This window comes from Oryzias melastigma, linkage group LG18 (genome assembly GCF_002922805.2).
Source record: "Oryzias melastigma strain HK-1 linkage group LG18, ASM292280v2, whole genome shotgun sequence".
NCBI classification, from domain to species: Eukaryota; Metazoa; Chordata; class Actinopteri; order Beloniformes; family Adrianichthyidae; genus Oryzias; species Oryzias melastigma.
The window spans coordinates 9,918,244-9,945,772 of record NC_050529.1 but is presented as its reverse complement, the minus strand read 5'-3'; the positions used below and the strand labels follow the sequence as shown (position 1 = coordinate 9,945,772).

General features: G+C 37.8%; 1 protein-coding gene across 43 annotated transcripts in view; it reads right to left on the bottom strand.

Moving 5' to 3' along the window:
• Nucleotides 1–27,529, bottom strand: part of LOC112155773 (protein tyrosine phosphatase receptor type D) — a 454,394-nt gene that overhangs the window by 326,839 nt on the left and 100,026 nt on the right. For 42 of the 43 annotated variants that reach the window (XM_024287656.2, XM_024287657.2, XM_024287659.2 and 39 more), the window contains one exon: nucleotides 1,743–1,766. The exons of the other annotated variant lie outside the window; for it this stretch is intronic. The gene's annotated coding sequence lies outside the window, so the exon portion shown is untranslated. The remainder of the gene's footprint in view (nucleotides 1–1,742; nucleotides 1,767–27,529) is intronic. 43 annotated transcript variants of the gene reach the window in all.

Sequence of the window (27,529 nt, the reverse complement as noted above, 5' to 3'; positions counted from 1 at the left end):
TGTGGATGTGAGAGTGAATGGGTGTGTGATTGAGGCCCTGCGACAGACTGGCGACCTGTCCAGGGTGTACCCCGCCTTCGCCCTTCAGTAGCCGGGATAGGCTCCGGCACCCCGCGACCCCGAAAGGGAAGAAGCGGTCAAGAAGATGGATGGATAACCAGATGGAGATAATCTTGACCAAATCAACACCAGTCTACGACCTGCTCAGCTGTCCCGCCTGATGTTCAGTGGACACTGGGGATTTCTTTTATGAGCGAGTTTGTAGTGTACCTATTAGGGCTGTGCCAAAATACCGATATTGCAATGTATTACTTTTATACATTTAGTCTTGCAATTGATTCTCGTGGGGTTCTCACCAAGTATCGATCTTTTATTTTTGTTTGAAGTGGGTGTAAAACTTTATATTCGTCATCCTTTGGTGAGACGTTCCTTTTGGGGTAGATAGAGGGCGCGCATTGCAAGATTGGCTGTTTCGGAAACCGATGTGCCAGGCAGCTACTTGAATTATTTTAGTTTTGTTCTGTTGTTTACAACAATTTTGCACTAAGTAGTGGCATTGCTGTTCATGTTTACCATTGTCAACATTGAATTGTACAGATAACTCCAATTCAATTGGTGTCAACGCATGTCAAAGACATAGCATTACTAATTTTAGCCATGTTGTACAAAAGTGCCTATTATTTGTTAGACAAAATAAAACACAAGTTGTTTATTATGATTGTGTTCAATAGAAAATAAACGCGGATATTGTGAGCCATGTATCCTGTATCGCATCGTATCATGGAGTACCCAGTGAATCCCAGCCCTAGTGCCTACAGGGGAGAAGTGCAATCTACCATCTATCACTTTTCTTAGAACGGTCTGTCCAGCTTAGGTGTGTACTCCTTTGGTTTGTGAGAAAAAGAAAGCAGGATTTTTCTTTGGACCCTTTTGTTCATTATGTTGGCCTTGGCTCTAACTGAAGCTTTACTTGCTCTTATTGTTATTTCTGTTAACTTTTACTCTTAAGTCTATGATTAAACCAGATTTTATTTTGTTTCTATACAATTTCTCTCCTAATATGGATATAACAATGTCCTCAATAGGTTGTTGTAGAGTTAGATATTTTTATTTAACAATCCTGGTGCATCGCCTGTCCAAGCTGGGAGAGGATCTCTCCTTCATGTGGACATCCCTGAGGTTTCTTTTTTTTTTCCAAAATTGTTAAATAAATAAAATTGAATTGAAAGGGCCTAAAAAAGAAAGGTACAAAGGTATAACAACTCCATAGGAAAAGCAAATCTGGGCTTTTGTCAACACTCTCACTGTCCACTCAGTTGGAGTTTCACCTGAATAGTGATCCGCTGTTGAAATCCAACCATCTTTGGTAATTCCACACAATCACTGCTGTGTGTAAACAAACAACATTCGCCCTTGCTTATTTAAGTCAACACTGCAGGCGCATTCTTTGAACAATCTGGGCCATTTGATTCTCATTTGAATAAAATTCAAATCCAAAGCGCAGAACACACAATCCACTTGCCAGGAAAACCCACCATGGTGCATGCATGTAGGGAGACAGGGTTGCAGAGCATTGCAAACTGCACTGGGCAAACGGCAGCTTCTTGATGCCGCCTCAACTCCACCCCCTTGATGCAACTTTGTGCTATATTTATGCATGCACATCACTCCAAAAGACAAGAAAACTCAAACAGGGCTCTGACTCTCGGGAGCGGTGGTATGAAAAATGAAATGCTCCTTACCTAGTGTGGAGAAGTTGGTTACATCTGTAAGCAGACCATAGGGGGAAAAGAGGGAGCAGAGGGACGAAAGAGGGAGGGGGGAAGATAAAGAGAAATGTCAGCAAATTACAATATACTGTGCAGCGAGCTAAACTTCTCTGCAGGCTGAAGATGTCATGAGCTCCTTTGAAAAATGACGTTCTCCCAGCATTTTGCAGAGTTGGGGTTAAGAATAGGTACTGTCAAGAAAGGGACATCGTTTATTAAGCTGAGGACAGGAAATGACTCAGATGGTCTCCCCCGAGTATTCCAACTTTGCAGGATTTGCATGAATATTTGTCTGCGATTTGAGATTTTTGAGCATGGAAGGCAAACACGGGGATGTGGAGAAACCTTATTTGTTACCGCCAAGTCATTAGCGTTTCTATTTCTTTGCATCAGCATTACATAACTGCGCAAACAAATGCGCTCAAACAAAAGTGCAACTCTCTGAAAGGGCCCTCCTCGCTAATTTACCATCTTTTTTCGCTGTGCGCTTGCCACATTTCTCCAGCCTTGTTAGTCTGGCTGCTGACATTGAATGTGAAGTACCGGAGTCTCATAAACTCTCCAAATAAAAAGGGTTCAGGTAGCTGAGGCAGCAACAACATCCCTGCTACCTTGCATTCATAAATGTATGGATTTGCAGAAATTGTTAGCATCCTTGTCTAAAATCCAAACTCCACTCTCCTGATAAATATAACACACAGGATTTCAATTACTACAACTTTTTTTCTTACCAAGATTGGTCCCTCTGCAATTGTCTCAACCTAAAGTACAAGTTTTTTCTTGTTTAAATGTGCAATAAAACAAGGACATTGAGCAAACTTCTAACAGAAGGCAGGAAAACAGCAGACTGAGGGGCAACAGTAAAGCAGACTACTTGAGTTGCTAAGCAGAATTTAGAGGTAATACGATTCATCACTAATGCTGTCAGTCTCCCTGCATTCATTTCCATTTTCCGTGTGTATGCAACAAACCCCACATGGATCCAGAATGAGAAAAAATGTAATTACAATGCCTGTTTTGCATGTGCGAACAAATCTATTTTCAGGCGAAAGGCGGAAGAACAGAGTTCTGTCTCTGGGACGCTCATTACCATTCTGTCTGACATACATTCGCACTCAGTGCTGCAGTTGTTGCTAAACAGAGAGCTCAGCTGTGGACCTTGAAGCTTCATGCAGGGAAAATTGGACCCAGGGGAGAGGGTAGCAGGGACTGATGTCAAGCTTCAAGAGCTACTAGGAGCACCTGGGGTTTCAATGACATTAGCATCAGTTTTGTTTGGTAGAGAGACACCTAGAGACTTGAATAATAGAAGACATGGTAAGGATACAAACAAGATGTAGCACATACATAAAGATAAGTGTCAGTGCACCATTTTGGAAGACTCCAAAAAAAATAGTATTTTATTTGTGGAAATTTAACAGAGACAAGCAAAAATAAAGACAGCAAAAAAATATTTTGCATCATCAAGTGCTTTTCTTGCACTTCTAGTTTGGATTTTACATTTTCTTGAGTCCTGCAAGGAAATTCTGGAAAGCTGGCCAATCAAAACCAGTAGAGGGAGTGAGGGGCCTAAGTGGATTAGGGTGGTAGGGGGAAAAAAAAAAAAAGAGTTGTGGCTTCAATAAGCCCTCTGTGTGAACCAGGAAATAGATGGAAGACGGACACTTTTCTCACCCTTCCCACCCCTCTGTTTTAAGAAGATAAGCTGCTTCCAGGGTCTTAGTTATGCTGTATAGAACCCACAACGCCATATGGAAACTTTTGACGAGTCAAAGAAAGGAGGAACGCTGAAAAGTCCGCCCCTCGTGTTGTCTTCCGATCGACGAGGGGGATTTGGGGATTGTTTGGAGTGGTCAGCGTTAGACGGAATTACACAAAGCCTCTGTGATGTGACACAGGGAGCATGTCACTTCTTAGACACGGGTTTAGTGTAAACCATTTTTGTCCAACCTAGTTTTTACAAGTCCTTTTAATGGGACAGAAACATATCTGCCATCATGACTGAACTACAGTCTCTCCACGAAGCGTTTTAAGGATCGTGATTGATGGGCGAGTCACTCAACGACTGCAATTTAAACACATATTGCCACCACTTGCATGACTCTGAGCACCAGTTCAAGTTGACAGTATGGACCAGATTGTCTCCTTTTTCCTAGTTTAACTGTAATTAACCATGTAAAACATGACAGAAGAGTGAGAAATGAAGGAGAGAAAAGAAAAGCTTTTACACTCAAGAGTCAGAATTTATACGTCAGTTGTGAGGTTTAAATCTGTCTGGGTGCTTTTGGGAAAATTGTCACTCTTATTCATTCAGAACTGTAACTACATGTTGCAGACGAGAGAAGTTTTTATGCGTTTTAACAGCAAATAAGGCGTGTTTTTTTCGAAAGAGCTAAGAAATGCCTGCAAGAAGCAGTTATATGTCGATATGCAACAAAAAAGTGTTCCATGATGCTTTTATCTCGTGTAAATGGCCAAAGACACACAGGATGTCAAAGAGCATCTGTTATTTGTGGTTGGCAGTGTCATCCCTGGTGTTAAAGGAAACATGGGCTTCAGTATATGAAAGAAAATACATTTTATTGTTAAAAAATATGTCACTGATTGTAATCAAGATGACACCTCTGCTGATTCCGTAAGTTATATCAATATACCGGGAAAGATGATTTTATATTAATCAATTATTAAATCTTATATTGTTATCCTCACCTTGTTGTTTTATAAACAATAGAAACAAATACAGGGATTTTTTATTATCAGGGCAGTGTCAACCTGAACTTAATCAAAATGATTAAATATTAAAAACTAATAAAATTTCAGACAAAGGAAATACTGGTAGACCATTTTTTTTCCGTTAATTAAGTTTGAATTTGGTGCTCGACTGTAAAAATCTACAGATTGAAGCTCCAAAAGTTATTAACGTTAATTTTAAGCATAATTTTTTTAAGAGAGTGTTTTGAAGACTTGAAGTAACAAAGCAAAAGCCAATCAAACAATGAAACTTTTGCTTTAAGTGAAACTAAAAAGATAAGAAATGGCTTGATGACTAATTTGCATCCATCAACTCGACGAGCGTAAAATTTGGTGCCTAAAAGTGTATTCATAAACTTGACAATCCCGCCACATGTGGGAGGAGCTACTTTGAAAAGTTATTTATGGAAACTAAAAAAACTTGATCACATTCTAAATAGGAAGATTTTGCTTTAAAATGGAACGTTCTGATGGAAGGTTTTCATCAGCTCTTCTTTCCATGTAAAATACTATCCTCTTTGAAGTTTTACTACCACCTTTGTGAGTCAAGACTGTCATGAACCCCAGCTGTACTTATGTCCTTGTCTTTGCATGGTTTGCTGCATGGAAACAGGCACGTCAATCAACCCTCATCCGTGGCATCACAAGTACTTTCAGCTTGATCCGATGGTTTGTTCAGCTCAAGTCTTCAGAAGACATCGTCATCATTTACAAACCGTCTTGGTATCCACAGCATGCAAAACGGGGCAACACATGCCACTTTTTCGACTACACTGGATTACATTTGAGAAATATCCTCTGCCCTTGGTGGGTCATCGGAGCTTAGAGTTTGCGTGAAAAGTCCTCCAAGACCGCTGCTTTCAGACAAGGACATCATTTTTCCTCCAGGGAGATTCTTTTTGATACAGCCACTCTTCACAGTCTAAAGTCTCCCCATTCATCACAAAGCAGTCAGCGCACAACAATAGCAACAAGATTAGGGACTTAAAGGGCTGCAGAGGCTCTTTCACACTCTGACAAGCAAAGTATCTTTACGAACAATCTGCATTTGAAGAATGACGTCAACCGATACAGGGAGGATTAGGATTTTTTTTAGCAAACAATTATATCAATAATAAATCATTAACAGAGCTTTTATTTTAGCTTTTTTTTAATACCTTAGTTAATCCAGTAATAATAATGTCTAAAATAAAAAAAAAATCATCAAATGACCCATTTAGTCTAAGCTTTATGCAAATAGAATAACTCTTAAGCTAAAGATGGAGAAAAATGATCATTCTTTTAAACAAGAAAGGCCTGTTCCAATAAAAATATACCTGTACTTTTAACCGGCTAAAGAAAAATTATCATTTTTTTTTACTTCTCAATATCACAACAGGAGAATCAGCACCACACAAAATTTGTATTTCTCCTGCAGTTACAGCTTAGTTGCAGCATTGTGCTTTATTTTTGCCATGAATATTTATACCAACACAGTAACTGTTTAAAAAAAAAAAATCCAAAGTAAACAAAAACATAATTCCAGTTTACTGCCTCAGATGGTAACAAAAACCCCAAACTGAAGCTGTATTTTTTTTCTCTCACACAAGTTCATAGAAAGAAGGATAAATATTACTACTAATATTTCAATACCATTATAGATGTATTTTTGGGTTTCCCTGACAATAGAAGGTTTTTGTTAACCAACGTTCGTAATATGTTCGCATGTAATGTATGTCATATTGTTTCGCTTGGTTTGACCCAATGACTCACGTTATACATTCCAACATTAGTAGCTTCCAAATGATGCGTGAGGAGTTAGGAAACAATAGATGAAAATCTCCAGAAGCAATTTAAAATTTTAGCTTGTACTAAATGTTTTTTTTTTTAATTATTCAAAATGGAGGTCTTTTTCTGTGGTTAAATGATAACAACAATTCTGTGGAGGTTGTAGACTTAACCTGTGTGAAATTTTGTGCAGATAGATCGAACAAAAGTTTTCTTTTTCTATATTGTGCAAAAATATGAAAATTGCCAAATTTCAACATGGCCGCCATGTCTTGTGGCCATCCCATAATAACTCTGAAGCTTCTTTTGGAATTCCCTGATACATGTGTTTTGGTTTCCTTTGTGACATTAGATTTTTTTTTCTTTTAAGTCCCTTAATAGATTTTGGCACAATTCATTTTTTGACACTTTCTTCCACTTTGATGTCATAATTTTTTTCACTACGCCCCAAATTCATTCTAACCGGGTACTAGGTGCATGCGTGTTTTTTAGTATGTGATGGGGCAAAAAATTTCACTGAAAGATGAGTAAGAGAGAAGAATTACAAAGCAATATAAATTATCTTAATTATTCAATTCACAACTGAAAATCTATCATTTTAACTTCCCCCCTTAGACCTCTTTAACATACCCTAATACCCCCGTTTACATGATCACCATAAACGGCAATTGCAAGGCTCCTTTTTTCTGCTTCAGAATCCAAGAATTCAGAATTACAATAATAGCATCAACGATTGAGTTACGGTAGTTGAAGGAATGTAAAAACTGAAGCTAAAACTCCTGGTTAACCAATGTGGTTCTCTTAGAAAAAGAATAGAGAATCCATTAAATTCTACTAATAGGTGGAGTCTTCTCTTGGTAATTGATTGCATCTGGCAACATATACATTCAAATGAGCGAGCAGCGAAGAGGATGTATGGCTTAAAATGACCATGGGGCTGAGTGTACCCTAATTGGAAATCAAAAAGCTTTGGAGCTGGAAAGCAGCCATGGAAGGAATGGTGGAACCTCAAGCGCTTGTTCACTCAATTTAGACCATGACGAAAAAGGACAAGCAACTTGTTTCACCATTTAACCTATTCACCAGAGTGGAATGGCAGCAGCTGTTTTTTTTTTTGATGTTATGTTTTTTTTTTTTACAGTGCCACATAATGGAACAAAATGGCTCAGGCTGGCCAAGTTCCAGTGAGCGGCAAAGAGGCCCCGGTGCACAGAGGAAAGGAAGAACGTGTGAAACAGACATTGCAGAAGAGTGTTGCCCTGCAATCACTGATGCTGAGAGAGCTCTCACCCTTCCATCTGAGCTGAATAAACATTTTTTTTTTTCCTGTTGCAGTAAAGCTTTAAAGAAGTCCTGACAGAGGCTGCAGATGGCCTCAGCTCTCGCAGTCTGAGGAAGCATCAAAACGCCGGCTGCTCTTGCAGGAAGAAGAAAAAAAAAAGTGCTATCTTGCTCTTACTCTCTCTTCAAGACGAGGCGTGTACGAGTGCGTTATGAGTGGCAGCTTGATGAGCGCAGTTAGAGAAACTCCAAACTTCATCATGCACTTGTCAGACTCGGGGCTGTCCAGTTTAAAGGCTGCTCAGGCGTGACAGCAGCGGAACAAGTTATGCTTATGGTAGCAGCACAGCAGATGTTTTGTCCTAGTTACAGCTGTCTCCTGTTTGAAAGCTGAAATCATGTGCTGGGCTGTTATCTCAATTCCAGGACTATAAGCTCTGGGCTTCAATTTCTTTTTTCCGTTTAAGTCCAGATTACTGTATTTCCCACACTATAAGGCGCACCTAAAAGTATGATTTTTTTTTTTTTAAATGACATAATCCGGAGTGCCTTATGTATAGATTAATTCTGGTTGGACTTAGCGATGTCGAAGTGATTTTGAGGAGTAGAACGGCGCTCTATCAAAACGTTTGGTTGGGTGTTCTTGTGCTAATGCGGCTAACGTGCAGCATTGTCAATGAAGTTGGGAGTGAGCAGAGTCACAGCAACAATTCATTTAGTTGTATTAGCTGTTTACTTGTTGCAAATTAATACTTAATAATACAAATACTAGTAAAATAATAAAGTCTCTCCCTCTCGTCTCGCTTAATGCACCTTATAGCTCGATCCGCCTTAAATATGACATAATCTCAAAATATAGAACATTCCTTGATGTGCGTTTTATATAGTACGGAAAATACAGTATTTTCAACACAAATGTGTAGACAGTGATTTAGTATGAAATATAAATCAATGGTAAAAATCGGTTTTTAGTTTTTTTGTTCTGTGAAGGGCTTTGATGAATGATCACAAACTGTAAGATTAGAGGCCCGAGAGACCTTTGCCGGGCTCTGACCCTCAGATTGACGCTCAAGTGAAAGACTGTTGCCTCCGGAGACAGAGTGAAGGACAGAACAGAGGCGTAAAGGCAAAAAAAAGGTGGACAGGCGTTGTCTTTGATGTATATGGCAGCACAGACCTAGCTTGGCGCTTCATATTAGCATGTGAAGGTAGTCCGTCATGTGTCAGCTGGACCAATCAGGTCTAGATCTCATTCACACTGGCAGGTTTGATTCACATCATGGTGATTTGGTTCAGACTAGTGATGTGACGTCAAACTTTTTTTTTTGGACCAGATCCAATTCTGACTTTATTTTGAGTGGAAGCCAATACCAATTCCAATTTGAAAAAACAATTTTTTTTTTTTTTATTCTATTCACCTTATTTCATCATACACTCTTAAACATTGGACTTCTCTCTGAAATACTTCTCTATTAACTAAATGATTGAATGAAATATATCACTGGCTGGAATCCAACATTCATTTTGATTAAGTCTGAGTCAGAACATCCCTAGTACAGATTAGTAAGAGTGTAAGAAAATATCGATTCAGTAAAATATCACGATACTTTGTTTAACCATTCTTGTGTCAATATAAAATCCTGTCAAGATGATATTTAATTAATTATATATGAGCAAAAATGTAGTTTGGTGTCTTTCTCAACCATACATTTTAAACAATACTGGTTAAGACATTTTTAATCTTTGTGGGGGGTTTTCAATGCTGAAAATATTTTAGATGTTGGTGTTGAAAAAAAGAATTCCTAAATAACTTTAAAGAAAAACACAATGACTTTGGTTAAAAGCAACAATACAGTTCCAGTGCTTCATGAACTGATCATTAAAACATGTGTTTTACGGTTTTATTTATGTGAAAGGCGCGTAAATATTCAAATAGTTTTAACAAGTCATAATTTAAAAATAATCGAAATATCATTTTTGGTACTGCCTTGTGATATATCGCGATACGTATTGTTTAATGATATGTATCGCGTCCGTTGGCAGCACAGAGTGCACTGTTTATATCAAAAAGAAAATATTTTTTCTTTTAAAATGCTCTTTTAGGTTGTTTGCATTAAGGCAACCCAAAGAGACACTTTGTCAGTTTAAGACATTTTTAAGAGAAATCCCAGAAGTCCAAATCTGTGAATATCTTGCTATCTTAGCTTAGCTAAACCTCCGACTCAAACACAATTATTTGTGGAGATCCGATCATGATATGCAACCTTCTAGAATAATTTATCTGGAATAATAAGCTTAAAAATATAAAGCACTGATCATGATAAGAATAGACTAAATGTCTGATACTGATCGGGAGACAACATCTGATTTTGATTGAGTCATCAACCATTTCCAATCACATGATCTGATTGGGACATCCCTAGTACAGATAGTGTATTTTTTAGCAAGTGTGGAAGGTCCAACCTGCACAGAAATCTGGTCTGACGAGTGGAACTTGGTTCATCTGAGAGTGATGGTCTCTTTTTATCCAAGGTTGAACTCAGACTAAACCAAGGGAAAATGTATAGGCACCAAAAACAAAGACTTTTGTTATGCAATAAATAGCAAAATGGCTTTACAGTCGCAGTCAAATTCACCCATCCGCAGTCCGAACACTAGTGACAACATATAACCACCAATAGAGCCTCATTTGCATCAAATGCAAAAGCTGTGGTCATATTTATAAAACTGAGGATTAGTGCCTTCCCACAGTAAGAAAACTACAACAACAAAAACTGCTAAATGGACTGCCGATTTTCCACTTAAAATAAATGAAGCCTAAGTCAGTCATTAGGAACTTCACATGGCGCTAAAGTGAAAGGCTCAAAAGCTAGCAGAAAGGAAATCTCCGATGTGACTCAAGCAGATAATTAGACGTAATGAGTAAACATGGAATTCAAGATGTTAGCATGAATATATTTTTTTAATATCCAGAACACTGGGCTTGTTCCGAGAGCTGCAGTACCTGTGTGTGTTGGCCAATGTGAGGCCAGGTGCGGTTATTACCACAGGACAGATGGAGATCAGCAGAAGAGCTGCTCTGTTCCTGTGCATGGCGGCACGGCGGCTGCCATATGTAAGCTCGTCGTTAAAAGTGACCTGTGACCCTCCAGCGGGCGTGGCCCCATGTAAAACGGCAAATGAAGAATGTCCGGCGGCGTGTGTGGAAGTGGCATTTTTCATTTTGTTTGTGGATGTTATTGCTTTTGGAGGAAAGTCATATGAATGTTTTTTGGCGAGTGTCTGCAAAATTTGTTTGCATCCTTTCGCTCAGTCTAGCAAAAGGTCTGGACTGCGGTTCTGTCACCGCGCGCATGCATCCGATTCCAGTGTCAGACGTGTTTAAATCTCAGAGCTTCTTTTAATATTGCCAATGCACCTCTTTTGAAAATTCATTAAAGTGCTTTAACCCCTCAGCCATCTGTGCGAGCAGGAGGGAGCAGCAGTGGAACCAGCTGGAGAGCTTGGAAGATGAAATTTTTGACAAAAGCAAAAACACACGAGGAAGACCGTGGACACACAATTAGAAGATATTTAGGAGGTAAGAAATCTCAACTAAAGCTTAAAATCATTTAGAATAGAAACTGGCAGGGGTTATTGTCAATATTGTTTTAAATTATATTTATCCTCCAACCGTTTTATATTTTTGGAGGATAAAAAAAGGTTTCTCATATATCGCTGGGAGTTATGCTCTAAAAAGCGATAGATGAAGTGCGCAAAGCAGCATTCTAAACAGAAGACGGCACAGAGGAAATAGCTAGAAAATGATCTACAGCCAATCAGAACACAGAATAAAATAAGATATAAAAAAAAAGTATGCAGGACCGTAAAACGTGAACCGTTATGTATGAAGGGATTACTGGATTCTCTTTAGTTTCTCCAAATTAACACGTTTAACCCTAAATAACCATTTATAACATATTTGATACACACATTTTTTTTCTTATTTGCATAAACCAAGCTTACAATAAGAACCCATTCTGTTTAATTTAGTCTGTTTTCGGCCCTGTAGTTCATCATCCCTCCACTAGGGGCAATAGAAGGACTTTTCCTGGTTATTTCAAAATGGCTGCCTCCGTGAAATCCAAAAAAACAGTTTTGGTGGCAACATTTTACTAATTTTCATAATTTTTTAGTGAGAATTACGACGGCGTATTAGGGCCACCATCAACAGAAATGAATGAATAAATGAAGTTATAAGAATAAAGTCAAGTCGTATTTTTACAGGAATAAAGTCGTAAATATACTTGAAAAAAGTTCTAATTTTACAAAAATAAAGTAAAACAAAGTTGACCAAAATTAAAAAAATGTTTAAAGGAATAAAGTACTTTCAATAAAAAAGTCCACAATTCATGAGATTAATGTTGTAAAAATGTAAAAAATAATGTTGTAATTTAACAAGTCATAAAATTTCCTAGAAAAAACTTGTAATGCTATGAGAGTAAAATTGTAATGCTATGAGAAAAAGTTGTGAGTTATAAAATTGTCATCAAAAAGTTGTTATTTTACAAGAATAAATTTGTAACATCGTAAGGAAAAAAGTTATAATTTACAAGAATAAAATTCTCTATTAATTAAATTCTCATAAATGTATTGTTTTAAGGTGGCCCAAATACTCTGCCATAGAGAACAACTTGTGTTATTCTTTTATTTTAAAGATTAATAAATTAAATGCATTGAGAAAATGTAAAAATGTGTTACTTTTTTAAATTAAGTAATTAATATAATAATACAGTTAAACCATGTTACAAATTTGTCAATACATTTTTTGTATCTGAAATAAACAATATAATGAGTACAAATGTGCCAAATTCCCCAACATATCACAATTGATGATATCCAAACTTCATGAAATAAGTGATATTCAAAAATATGATTTGTGAATTTTAGTAAATGGTCTAAAAAAATGAATTTTCCATCAAATCCTACATAGAAGTATCAAATAAGCTAAATTTAAATTCAAAACTCATTGTACAATTTGATTTTGGCATCGTTTTCAATTTCAGGTTCAGATTTACTTTTAATTAAATTGAAATAAATAAATAAAAATGAAAACAAGTGACACCAACATAACTGCTGCCAACAGTCACTCCAGTCCAGCCCTTCATAAGCGTTGTTGTTAGCACCTCTCCTGCATCGATATGCAGTTCCCGTCAGTTCCTGCTCACAATAAAGCAATATTTGCAGTGTTTGTGCCCTGTAATCACTTTCTCCAACATCGGATCTCGTCTTCATGAACTCAGCAAGTCCAGATTAGTCCTGTTGTACTCAGAAATATACAGCTATGTATTATGCATTAACAATCATCTCCCAGAGGGGGAGTACAAACACTCACACCAACATTTAAGAGCGACTGTAGGTATGCTGTGCAGAAATAACACTTCCTTGCTCTTTGTTTTCCTCACATCAAACAAAAAAGAAAAAAAAAGAAAAGAAAAACACGTGCACTTGAGCATATGCCTCAAAGCTTTGGTGCTTAATAGGGTCTGCCTGCACTTTGTCTCATCTCTCCTTCACTGACACTAATCAACACCTCTTCTGCTAATAAAAAACCCTCTCCATGCCTTTTGATCTGCTAACTATCTCATTTACATGACTGGTGCTCGGCACACCGGCCTGCTTCTGAGGAGGTGTGAGGAGGTAAGTTGGGGTGTGTGCGACTCTGCGAGAGGAAGAGTGTCTGCAAACGAGCATGACAGAAGAAAATGGCTTCTTAAAGACCCACTCCAGCCATCTTTCAGGATATTTGAAAAGCGTTCCCGGTGGCATTTTAATTATGATTATGTCGTTTTTAGTCAAAAAACTAGGTCACAGTTTCTGCAGACTAGCAGTAGATCTTTGGAGATTCACCTCCGAGTTGTGTGAGTGACTTTTGACGCAGATAACGCTCTATGTCATAAAGCTAGGCTCTACCCGGTACTAGCAAGGTGTACCTAATAAAATGGCCGGTGAGTTTATTTCCTCCATCATCAGAAAAATGCCTCAAAAAATGGTGAAAAATACAATTTTTATGGGAGTGAAGAAACAACTGAATTTTATAAATAATTTACCAAGGGTCATGGGTTGAAAACAATGAAGCTAATAGGAGAAAAAAGATTTCAAGTAGATAGGGGCGGATAAAAACAAAACAGTTCCTCTTTCCCCTGCCCTCCCTCCCGTCTTTCTCCTCTTGGCTGCCTGGTCGGCATCGTGGGAATTCCAGAGAGCCTGGGCCTCTCTGGCGAGAGCTGCAAGACTGGACGGCGTTGAATCGGCCGGAGATCATGCATCCAGACGATGGTTAGAGTTGGGCAGGAGCACAGAGACAGAGCGGCAGGGAGAGAAGTAGTCAGCAAATGAGAGGAGGGAAAAGATAGGGAAGTTGTGGAAACTATTGTAGGTGGTTTCAATCATTCTGATGCCATCTGTTCCACTCCATCTTTTCCACTGACAGTGGATATTTTCCCCGGTGAGCGGCTGTGTGTGAGTGTGTATATGGCTGGGAGAAATGGTGAAGGACAGAGGAGCATCATTTCTCCATGTTTGTGCACCTTCACTCATTTAGTGTGTTATTTACAAAAACACAGGTAGGTTTTTCACGGAAAAAATCTAGTATTCCAAGTTATTACAGATACAGTAATACAGTAAAGTCTATTTAAGACATTTTTATTTATACTCAAATGCAAATTAAGGCTAAAAAGTGTTGATATGAATTCAACTAACGACTGTCAAACTGTGCAACAATTTTTTGCTTTTTTTGTGTAACTAAATTACTACCTCATTGATTTTTTTGTTTGTTTTTGTTATTGTTTGTTTTGTTTTGTTATGATTTGCTTTTTTGGTTGGCTAGATGGAGAGATGAGGTAGAGATAGGGATTGGGATACAGATGGATAGGCAAGGAAATAGATATAAACATAAAGAGATGGAAAGACAGATATAGATAGAAAGACGGAAATAGAGATAGAAGAAAATGAAAGCAGAGATGGAAAGACATGAAGATCAAGATGGAAAGATAAACAAAGAGAGCTCGAGATAGAGAGAAAAAAAACAAAGATCAAGATAGAAAGAGATGAAAACAGAGATAGAGATAGAAAAGAAATAAAGACAGGAAATGAGGTAAAAAGAGAAAAAGATAGAGATTGAGATAGAAAGAGATAAAAAGATACAAAGATCGAGATAGAAAGACATAAAAAAGACAGATCAAGATAGAAAAGATGTAAAGACACAGAAATCGAGATAGAAAGAGATAAAAAAACAAGAGATAGAAAGAGATTTAAAGACAGATCAAGATATATAAAAAGATACAAAGATCAAGATAGAAAAGATGTAAAGACACAAATCGAGATAGAAAGAGATAAAAAAAACAGATCAAGATAGAAAGAAATAGAAAAATCTAAAAATATCCAGATAGAAAGAAACAAAGAGATAGAGATCAAGATAGAAAGAAAAGGAGAAAGAGATATAGAAAGAGATAAAATGGATGGATGGAGGGATGGATGGAAGGAAATGTATTATATACAGCCTGCTAGCAGTTAGCAGAAATAGAAATTAGACTTGACAAAAAAAATGTAAATTATATTTTTATCAGAAGATGATAGAGGCATTGCAGCCACAATCAAAGTTCTGGTGTCTGCCGTTAGCAGAGCAACGCTCATCTAGAACTACAAATTTAAAACCAAAGGACAAAATCTGTGTTTTCTCAAATGCAATTCAGAAAGTGTTACCGATATGCAGTGTCTTCTCCTCATTTCCCCGGCACACGAACATTTGTGAATGACCTACTTTGGAGTTCTCGTGGTAAAACAACAACAAACATAACAAATGGGTACCCAGCTTGAAAGCTGCAGAGATTGTCCTGGACAAATATCACACAGGTGCTGCACTTTGAGTGTTTGATGTTTAGCTTGGTGAAAAGTTAGAAATACTGAAGTTGTTTAAAATTCATTAATATTTAGGATGTCTAAATTCTATGGTTTAAATGCTTCAAATTCTAAATATTCTGTCATGATGCTCTTTTCAGAAATTTTTTTTCAGGATTTTTCTATCAAGTTTAAAAAAAAAGATTTTTTTAAATTTATGTCATATGCAAAGAAAAATAAATCAGCTTTTGAGATTTCTATATATATAAAAACCATTTCACAGTTAATAATAGTAGTTAAAATGTGTGGGTGTACAGGCTGCTCTCACACATTTTTACCTCACTAAATCTGGCTCTGGTAGCAGAAAGTTTGAACGCCTCTGGGGTAGAGGACGCTCATGAAATATGCTGCACCTGCTGTCATCTTTTTGTCTGGGCAGCGAACTGTCATTCTCTGGGTATTTAACTCATGCTTTCTCTGTGCCTAAACATGCATGAGTTATTACAGTGCTACCCTCTTTGTTTTAGTCCCTTCTCTTCCCTATTTTAGTCTGTCACCTGGATCTCTTTCAGGTTGCTTTGGTCTTTGAATGTGCACGGTCCAGCTTTTTCTGCTGCTTCCGTTCTCATTATCTTACCCCCCTTTGCTGTTGTTTTTCTGCCTCTTTATGTTTCGTCGTTTATTTTAAAGCTGCCAGCTCTTCTCTTAACTGCCTTTTTTAATGAAATCGGTGCAAGCTCTTAAAAAAAAAACTGCCAAAACTATAGCGAAGTTCAACTTTACAGGTTTCTAAAGCTCCAGCTTTCAGGGTCATTGAGTGAGTTTGAGGGCTGCATGGAGGTGTGATGGTTAGCTCTGGTTGATGGGTTGAGTTACCCATGCACGTGTGGGGTGTTTCCAGGAACTCCGGTTCCTCCCACAGTCCAAAAACATGCTTCTTAGGTCACATGATGTCTCAAAATTTCTCCTCGGTGTGAATGTGAGTGTGTGGTCCTGCAACAGACTGACATCTTGTTCAGGATTGTACCCTGTCATACCCGGTTGGGATAGGCTCCAGCAACCCTGCGACTCCCAAGGGATTCAGCAGTTTCAAAAATTTAGTGGATGGATGGATGAGTGTGTTTGGTAATTTTGATTTAAAGATGTAAAAAGCAAAATCATAGGTTCATTTAAAACAATGATGTTTTACTGGGCTCAAAACTCATTGTTAGAAAAAAAAAACAAAAAAAAACAAGAACTATAGAAATTGATAAATTAAATAATATATTAGGTGAACTTTTAGGGTAGTTCTGTCAAATTTGATTGCAATTTGCTGGTTAAAACAAACCATTTTATTACAGTGTTCCCTCGTTTATTGCTGGGTTAAGTTCTACAAATACTTTGCAATAGGTGAAATCCAAGAATGATTAAAGATGTATAGATTTAGGGCTGTAAAAGTCCTCACTACACACTTTTCTACACTCTACACTTTTCTAAGACAGACATGAACATTTTTCTCTCTTTCTTAAACTCTCAAAGTTTAAATTCGTCGTAGAAAAATACGTCCAGTATTATATAGGGTGGGCCATATGTTTCCATACATGGGAGAATGTATAGTGTATGTATTTTTTTTTATATTTCAGACATCCTTGACATTTAATTTGAACAAAAAGCAACTAATTGAAATGATACTGAAAGCTGGATCGGAAGTAGTCGCATGGTTGAATGACATTTTAACACAAAACACGGAAAGCAGAGAACTTATTTGAAAAATCTCAGAAAATTGGAACTTTGGAAAACATGTTTCAATATGTGTATTAAGAAAAAAACAGTAATCACATACATTTTTTTTTAAATATAGAATGTTTATTATTCCTGTGTATGGAAATTTATGGGCCTCCCTGTAGAATGAAAGCGATTGTAGATCTATGTAAACTTGGCAAGTTGAAAATATTTTGGACAGGAGACACAGCATGGGTGAAAATGAATGAAAAGGTCAACAGCCAATGAGGGCGAAGAAAACAGTGTACTTATAAAAAAAAAAAAGCAAATTGGACTAAGAATATGCGAAACAGCAAAAGATGAAGCGCGTTATAGGGAGGGATCACTGTTTATCAACTCTGTTAAACCTCTTTGACAGCCTTTGTACAGACTTTGATTCCCTATAGAGGAAAAAATCTATACTTTTATTGGTATGTTGTGATTTAATAGATTGCCACATCTTTAATGCTTTTGCAAGACACGTTGTCATGCTTCCTTTTTTTATTTTCTAATAAAACAAGTTGGACTTTGGGTCTTTTTTTATTTATTTTTATCAGAAACTTGCAGTATTTCCAAATGTGTATCCAAACACAGTTGCAAATTCTACATTTATTCAACTAACCTAAGGACAAATATTAATTATTTTAAACAAATAAACCCGACACTCAAACATATATATGTTAACATCCTTCAAAATAGATTTTTAAGCCACAAATCCATGGGTCAGAAGTTCCTCAGATTTTTAAATGTCAGTTTTAATCATGTCAAGAACAGCAACAACTGGACAAACGCTGCTTTAGACACGGCGTGCACTCGTGTGTGAAATCCGCCTTAAAAAAAAAACATCAATGGAAAGAATACTTTAACCTCCAGGGTAGTGCACCTTCAGCAAACAGGAAGGCAAACAATAATAAACAATATTCTGCAGGGACCCAATCCCCTCTAATAGTCTAATTAAAGCCATTGATTGCTTATATAAGCACACATGAGCAGTGGACATTCCCCTTCCGCAGTCACCCGCTGGAGTAGCAATTAGTACAAATTCTGAGGTATGGTAAACCCGGCCTCGGTTTCTCTCACCTCATTAGCGGGGCAGTGTTTATGGTTTTGTTTATTGACGCTCTTTGCTTGTATGACCTTTCTATGTGCTTCCTGCGGCGGCGTGCGCGCTGCTGCTCCAACCACCGCTGTCATTATCTCTCCTGGGCACCAGTGCTCAATCAGTGGTCAAATCTCTGTCCATTTTTATTCCTTCTCCAGCTGCCACACTGCTTCAAATGATTTGAACCGACTAGCTTGGACGCTCTGCTGAATAACTTTTGTGAGAGCTGTCTGTGTTTGATGGCCGGCTTTTTTTAAGGATGACAAGAGGCCGGAGACTTTTTTTTTTTTTTCCTTTTACCCAAGAAAAGCTCTCGAAGAAACGATTTCATTTCTTGCCATTTGTGAGGTGTGATTTGCCAACTTACTCAGGGGGAACAGTATTTAATGAGCCCAGATAATTCTGGTGACTTTTTTTTTTCTTTAAAGTTAAAGGAAACACTTAGAAAACTAGACGTGAAACAAGAATTGCTACCGTGTACTTCAAGTAGGAACACAAAAACTATCTACCTTAAAATCTATACAATCCCTATTCAGATTTTAACCTAACCAGTTCCTTTCATTACTATTATTGTCTGTTTTATTGATGTTGCTTTTATGTGATTTGTCTTGTGACTTTTTTGTTTTAACTAATGTTTAAATATGTCTTTTCTGTTCTGTACACCTCATGTTCAACAGCATGTTGATAAAAATGCTACAGTATATAAAAAAATATTTGATTGATGACGTTTTTTTAAGTATAACAATACAAAACACTATTTACCACAAAAAAACAACTAAAAAGAACTAGAACTATAAAGTTAAATTAAATTTAATGCAATTTATATTTAAAAAATAAATATTTGTCTTTGTAGAAAACAGTACAAATCATATCCTTAACTTTCTTATTTTACTTATTTTAACCAAATTTGTGACCAATTAGCAAACTTTTATATTATTTAATGTGAGAGCAAACGTATTAGGGAAATGAAAATTTAGGAGAAAAGCAACAATGGAAAAAAAAAACAAAAATGCTCACAATTCCTTCTTTGATATACAGCGTGTGCCATCAATGAATGGTCTATTTTTGAATTTATCTCATGTCTAAGGAACCCTGAACTACAAGGAGCATTAAGCGAGACAAGAGTCAGTAGTTTTTAACATGTGAAGCGTTAGCCACATTAGCAGGACTCTTTACTGGATTCACAATAACACCTAATAGTGTTTGCAACACGAATAAAACAGACTAAAACAAATGTTTCCGTGACTACACTAACACACAATCTTGTTAGTAACTTTTGACAGCGCTCCACATTAGCGTTTTTCACAAAAACATGCAACCAAATGCTTTGCCAGAGCGCCATGTACCTCTCAAAAATCACTGATACGCATTAGCGTATTCACAATACCTGTTACTCTCAACCTTTTTATTAAAACACAAAAACAGTCCAACACACATTAGTCGCATTAGCGTATTTATTTTAACACCCAACCGTGTTTGCAACTCGTAGAAAAACAAGAATCGATACATAAAAGGTACATCAAACTTTGTCTAGTTCAATCTAGATATTGATTATTCAGCTGGCATTTAAAACTCTAAATGAAAATGTTTTTGTTTTTTACAGGCACTTCTTATTTTAAGCAACAAAAACAAAATGTCTTTGACTTCAAACATTAAAATCTGGAATTGTGGGTCTTTTAGACTCTGAGTACTAGATCAATTTTTCAATGTGTATTTTCCAATCCTAATATGTTCATATATAAGCAGTAAATGTTGTGACCTTTGATCCACAAAGTTTTTCTCCGTGTGGCCACCTTCTGCACAAACATTACATACAACCCATGCCGTCACAGCCTCACAAAAAGACCCTCTTCAGGCAAACACACTGCACAATACTTTACTGATTTTCTAAATTATGATGCATAAAATCCCTTGTAGGAATCGTCCACAATTTCCTATTTTGCACAATGTATTATTTGGTCAGATTTAAAGTTCTTTCATCTGGGGTATAGCAAGTTAAACACACACTGGAGAAGCTTAACTGCAAGCTAAGAGTACAGTTGCACAATGCCTAATCACTTGTGCTCAGCACATCAGAGAAGGAGGGAGTTTGGAGCCTGCTTTCTGAAGAAAAAACAGTATTATGGTTGAGCTAGGCACTAAGCTGCATCCAGGTGTCCGCCTCTTTCCAGGTGGTCGTGTAATACTCTTGCCGACCAAGATCATGGTAATCATAGAGCTGGCAGTGATGGGCCGCTGCCGACACTGGTGTAGAGCCTTGGTTGTGTGCCAAGCTGGCAGCAGTGTGCCTGAAAAGCGAGCGGGTAAACAAGCGGAGAGTATCTAACGATCCTGGAGTAGAAATTTAGAGGAGAACCTTTCGTTTTCTTTACAGATTTCACGGAAATGTCAGCGTCTGGTACGAAAACCTGTCTGGTTTGGTGGTTCGTCTGAGCGTGCCAGCTTATGTGGGATTTCAGACGAGTTCTGTCATCTTTGCTGGGTTTATTTTTAATGGAACCTTTAACATTATGTTGTTTGGTTTTAACGTAGCCTTTTGGAGCTTCACCAGTCGGTGACAGGGCCACACACTGACGCATATTCTGTCAAAGACAGGCGCTTCCACATCCTTAGCTGCAGCTCCGGTGATCATAAGCTCGGAAAAGCAAGAATAATATCCAACCCGTATCTCGCCTGGAGTGTCTGGGCACTCTGCGCTCTACAGTGTAAGTAGCCCGGCTGGCAGGCAGCCACAGACAAGCGCTGGGTTTCTGCTTGCCATCCCTTCATTTGACTGCATGGTAATTAGCGTCTCAATGCTGTAAGAAAAAAGCAGCTTTTGGTAGGAGGATTGAGCGAGCAAGAAAGAGAAAAATGTGAGGGTGTGTGGCTTACCAGCTTAATGAACATGTCAGATGTATTTAAACAAAAGGATTACCACATCTGTACACACTAGGCTGGATCCAGCCGGCTCCAACACGCTAAACAGACTGTAGTGGCAGCTCGGATGAAAAACAAAGCCGGAGAAATGCTAAAAATGGCAGCTGGGAGACATATTTCTGTTTTATTCATGGATTCAAAGTTAATCAAGTTAATTAACACATTTTTTCAAGTTTATTAAATCAATTTGGCTCACTCTATTTTCACTCCACAGAAGGGTTTTTATTTGTTAAATAACTTGTCATTGGGGTATACAAAATATTTTAATAATACGGTTCCTCTAACTTTACTAACATTGCCTATTTATTGTAACTCCTATTAAGTAAATGTTTTTTACACTGGAACTTTAGCTCCATTCTTTTGACAACATAACTCTTCAACCGGTTACGTAATTACCACAATTCTAGCAGATTCTGTTGCAAAGCCAATATGAAAAGCCTTTTTTTTCTTCCTGGTTCCAGCTTATGAGCAGACGTGTGTTCCAAGCTCTCTCCAGCTTCGACAGGTTTAGGTGATTTTAATCTTGTAATATCCCAGAATTATTGTAAAATGTAGTAATTCTGTAACATTGAGAGCCAACCGTGGCCCCAAAGAAAAAAACAAGACTCAGATTGCTATAATTAGCTAATAAACATTTCTATTTGGCGAAAGTCCCAGCCCTATGTTTTTATATACATTTAATTGACAAAAAAAGTTTTTCAAAATATTCTATAATACAACATTTAAAGAAAAAAGTATAGATATCGGCAATACTAGCCCTGTTATTACTTGGTATCGGATCAATGCCCAAATTCCCAGTATCACCCTCCCCTTGTTAATAGATGCCATCATCAGGTCAAGAAGCCATCTGTGCCATCACAATTTGAGAAATCTGATCATTTAGCAGACTAAACCTTCTCCAGTCCAGCCCGTAGTTTCAGGCTTTTTCCAATAATAAAGTTACATTGTGCACAAGGTGTGTGTCAGTGCACTTGACACTTACTCATCAACCCTACTTTGGCCTTAGGCGCATCTCTCGAATGTTGTTTGCAGCCCCAAGCGATGATTATTTCCATTTGGCTGCCCTGAGATGTTCTCTCCTCCACAGCTTGGGAAATATTAACTCTCTGCAGCCACACTTTAGTGATGAGGAAAAGGCCACTTGGAAAAAAAATAAAGTTTTCTAAATCTTTTTTTTTTTTAAAGGTTATCCAACCAGTTAAACTTCTGGAAGCGCTTGGGTAATAATGCATCTAAAAACTGAAAAAGATGTAAAAAAACAACACTGCTGAATGAAATTTGTAAACTCAATTCAGCCTCTGAATCAGTCCCTACAATGAATCATAACATCCTCATCCATTCACATCTCCATGCTGCTGTGCAGCTCTTGTTGCCTAAAGTGGCTCAAAAGGACGTGACTCACTTGTGTTTTAAACCACTAAAAGCATCATGGTCCTGACTAACCAAAGCACCATGGAATACTGGAATGTTTCTACGCCATATCTTGAAGACACAATTAAACCGGCCAATTAGAATTAAATAAGGGCTACCTGTCGTGAATGCTAAAAACAGTTTCTTCCTATTAGGCTACATTCACACCAGTCTTGGCAACACACATTCAAGAGACCACTTCCAATGAAAAGTAAAGTCTATCAGGGGTGTTGGTTTTTACAGAAATCCTGCCTCATCTGCTGCTGATTACCTGGATCAGGTGTGTTTGGCCAATAAGGAGCTTCAAAACATGCGGGACATGTGGATTTGGACACCCCATGTCTAGGTAAACGTGCACACATGCGCATGCATTTCAGGCATCCGTGTTCAAAACTCTCACATTCACTGGAATTACATGAATTGCATAAACAGTTGAAGAGTTCTGATAGTGAACAGAATGTCAACAGTGGAGCCAATCCAATCCCTTAATGTAGAGGGTCAAGGAGGGAGACCTTGGGTCCCATCTTTAGAGTCTGTGGTATAACTCGATCATGAAATTGGTGGTCATTGTTCAACTAGCCCACTAAGTTTGACCAACTGTTATTGTTCCTATTGGTCATGTTAGGTAATGGAATGCTTTTGGAGTCCATACAAAGTAAGTCTTCAATAACTTGGACCAGATGGACACAGTGGGATAGTTGGCTGAATAAAAAATGAAAGGAGAAACAAAAAAGTACTGTATTCAAAATTACATCATTGTTCGTCTACAAATGTGACTTCAACAGACACAAAGTCTCCCATTTGTGCCGGCCTATAATTGGATTATAAATTCCCGAACTGCCACATCCGTCTCATCCTTGTTTTACCTTCATCCCTCCATCTCTCTCCTCCACTTGTTCAGTCAAGCAGAAAGCAGCCAGAGCCTCTGCGTCCAGTAACACGAGCGTTAGGAACCACTTGTGCCATGGAGTGAGATGACTATTTACTCAGCTCCGTCTCCCTTTTCCTTCACGCTTTCTCTCGCTCTTTTCCTCCTCCCCGTTAGTCTCTCAGCATTGTACAAATGTTTCTCTTGTCTAAGGACCCGTTCCATATGTTTGCAATCACTCTGGCTCCCTTGCCTGCACAGATCATTTAACAGGCTCCCTCATACATTTCAATTAGCTCCACCTTGCCCAGCTTCAGACAGGGGAGGGCGATATTGATTTCTTGATTTCCTGTGCGTGGGTCAGCCCAAATTTACATGTGTACCATTGTATATGATGGATCCCTCCACAGGTTTGGAGTTTCCATATCGGCAGACATGCAATAAGTTTTACAGTTCACAGCATATTAGCAACACATGTGAGTAATTTCAGAAAGCAGGTGTAACAACACACTACTTTCAAATAACATGAAACTAGATTGCCATGAAATTCAATTGCTAATGAGTACATTGGGGGTTAGCATGTTTAGAATTGGTTTACAATATACCAAGGAGCACAAATGGAGCTTTTCTTTCGTTTTTCAAACAGAGAAACAAATGCACCATAACATGAGGACATTTACGATGCTGCCCGCATCTTGAAAATGCACTTATTATTCCACTACTGTCAGGTTGGGTTGGTGGACTTGTGGTTTCAGGGGGAAGCGGCTGCTGCCTGTTAGCTGTCACTCAGTCTCCACCACCTCATCCATTCTCTTGACACTCCGGTGGGGCTCAAAGAGAGAGATTGCTTAAAGTTCAGGGGACAAAGACGTTTCATCAAAGAGCCGATGTGACTTGGGAATATTGGGATACCATTGGCACAAATGAATTCTGCCTGGTATTTAACTGACAGCGGTAATAAAAGCTAAAATGTACTGTTGGGCCATGGCATGTAGCCAGAACAACTTCAATGGGAGAGCCTCGGATTTTGTGTCACCTATTGATATTAGAGAGTTGTTCAGAGCAATGTTTTTGACTATTTTTGCTTTTTACAATACGTTCTTGGTCTTTATCTTTTAAAATACATGATTTTAATTAGAAAAATACAAAAAAATGTCCCTGTTTTGACATTTTTTTTTAATTTTCTGCATCTTTTGCTACTTGTTTTTTTCCTGTTTCCATTATTTTCTCATTTTCCTTTTATGTATTTTTTTTCTAACACTTTTTTAATGTGCATTTTAATTGCTTTTATGTTAGGCGCCTTTTGTTTCAAATAAATGAAAGGTGCTTTACAAATAAATAAAGTATGACGTTTAAAAGAACAAAACCACAGAATCAAATAGAAATATTAAGCAAGACCAATCACAAATATTAACACTTAAACACTGGAGATGTCAACAGCAATATCTGTTTTTTTGGCGCCTCTTGGTCTTGTAAAATAGATTGGCTTTTGGTACTTCCTGGTTAAATAAAAGTTAATAAAAAGCTACACCAAAATATCACACTCAATTTGACATACCATAACTCTTCAAACATTTACGCAATCCAAGTGAATCAGCCAATTCTGACGTGGAGGAAAACAGCTTTTTCTATGAGCTTTGCACTGAAATCCAACCAACTAATGTAAAGTGTTGTATATTAGAGCAAGGCTTCTTTTTTTCCCCTTCAGAATCAGCTGGAATTGTGTTTATTCCATCAATAGTTGAAGACTTACAATAGTTCAAGGAAGGTCAACACTGCAGCTAAAGTTGTGGCCTTAATGCGTTAAGAAAAGAAGCCAAATTGGCGCCAATTCGGGCTTCACACGTGGTTATGCCACGTTGTAGTCTCACACCCCCCTCCTGTTGGCCTCGATTCCACAGCTTTAAAACCCCACAAACATGTTTTATGTGTTTCACATATTCAAATTGAATCTTGATCTGTTTATATTCTGTGCAACACTTTTCCCCCAGATAACAGAAAACAATGTTTTGTGCCTAACCTAAAAAACACCCACTTGTATGACCCAAATAAATAAACTGCACGGCCCTTCAGCTTATTAAAAAAAAAAAAAATAGTTTTTGTGACAACTGCCTGAAAACAAAGAGCAATTATATCAAATTATCCTGCCTGGTGTGGGACGCACTGGTTCATTCATGCAGGCTCAATAAGAACAGCATTGAGAGTATTTGACTACATCTCGTACAGGACATCTTAAAGGACATCGTTTTCTTTACCACAGCAGTAACTACAAGTTACAAAATCTCGTTCCACTTTCTCTCTCAAGACAATCTCATGGAGGTGCCGTGACTCCTGCGTAATGACAAACTTAATGGAAAATAAAACTGGCTCTCAAGGGAGGGTGATGGCCAGGCTGGCCATTACACAGTCACTCAATAGCACCTGATTGACTCACTCCCCTTCCTGGTTATGGGGCTGTTAAGCTTTTCCTCAGCTCCAAGGCACTGGCGTGTTTGCTCATGGCATCGCCGCTCTTTGCTGCTCCAGGTTAGTGGGGAAAACACTCCCCCATAATTAGCTAACCAGAGCAGCAAAAAATCACTTACAGGTCAACTCAAAAAATACAGAAAAAAGTAACCCGTCTATAATGAGAAAATAATTGTATTCATTGAATTCAGATCTTTTATGAATTGAAGTGAAAAGTTAGATCCAAGATCAATTTTCAAATGATGAATTGAAAGAGGTCTCATCCATTCATTACTACCAGGTCCAGTTGAAGAACCTTGTGTAGGTACGTGTAAATGCAATAGTTTTGAAAGCAGAAGCTCAAGACTTTTTATTCAAAGCGGCTGCAGGAACATGCATTGCCGAGGACAGCGTGAACGTAACTTAACAATTAACAGAAGCACAAATGTGCCCATTAAAGTCAAGGGCTAATAGTCAACAAACTCAACGAAAACTACAAAAATATGATGATCCTGACAATATTTTCAATAGTACTTATGTTGTACAATTCCCTTTGGCTGTCAACCATAAAAAATACTCCCAAACCGATTAGGATGTGATTTAGGGACATGTAAAGGCTGTAAAAAAAAAAGCCCACACCAGGATGTAAAGTGTCCACATGCACACCTGGAGAGCCAAACTGCCACACATTCAATAACACTTCTCTCCATTCACCCTGTTCCTTCTACTTCAGGGAACCTGATCACCTCCTGATGTGAGCCCCAGAACCAGTAATGCAATAGACAGTTAACTTATATTTCCCCAGCGAGGCAGCCACAACTAAACTTAATATTCTTCAGTGACCACACAGCTGCAGGAGGAGATGGAAGGAAGGGATTCAGAGGATAGACGGATACACAGATAAATGGATGCATAAATGTTGCCAAATATAAATACCATTCTTTATTATTTATTACTCATACAAAATGACATAGTGTGAAAGTTCAATTTGAGATAAAGGGGGCCTAAGATTGAGGGTGAGTGATAAAACAGTGGTGAGCGACTGCATGGATCTGCAGAGTGCTCGGCTGGCTGAAAAGACTGGATAATAACACACAATCATATCAGGAAACATAACTCGCCCCGGAAAGAAAAAAATGTAAATAGAAATAAAAAAGGAAAGATGTAAACGCAATAAGATAAGAACAGGAAGTGAAAGAGGAAGAAAAAAATCTCCTATATAGATCAGATGTGTGGGGGTGTGTTTGTGTGCGTGTTGTGTAATGCTCAGACAAAGATAAAGGATGGAATTACTACAAAACCTAAACAAATAAAACTCCTGGTAGAGTTAAGATATTGATCACCAGTCTTCAAATGGTTATATATATTTTTTTCTACATTTTTTTTAAAAGCAAGTCACTTTTGTGCCTTGAATACTGCAACACATTTTTTAAGTTAAATAAATAAAGCTAAATAAAATAGAATAAAATACAATAGATAAAGCTGGTTAAGTTGGTTGTATAAATCTTTCAAAGTTTCATTTCTAAAATCAGAAAAGGACATTTTTATAAACTGTTTGAACTGTCACCCGCTCCTCTGTTTTTGTTGGATGTTTGGAGT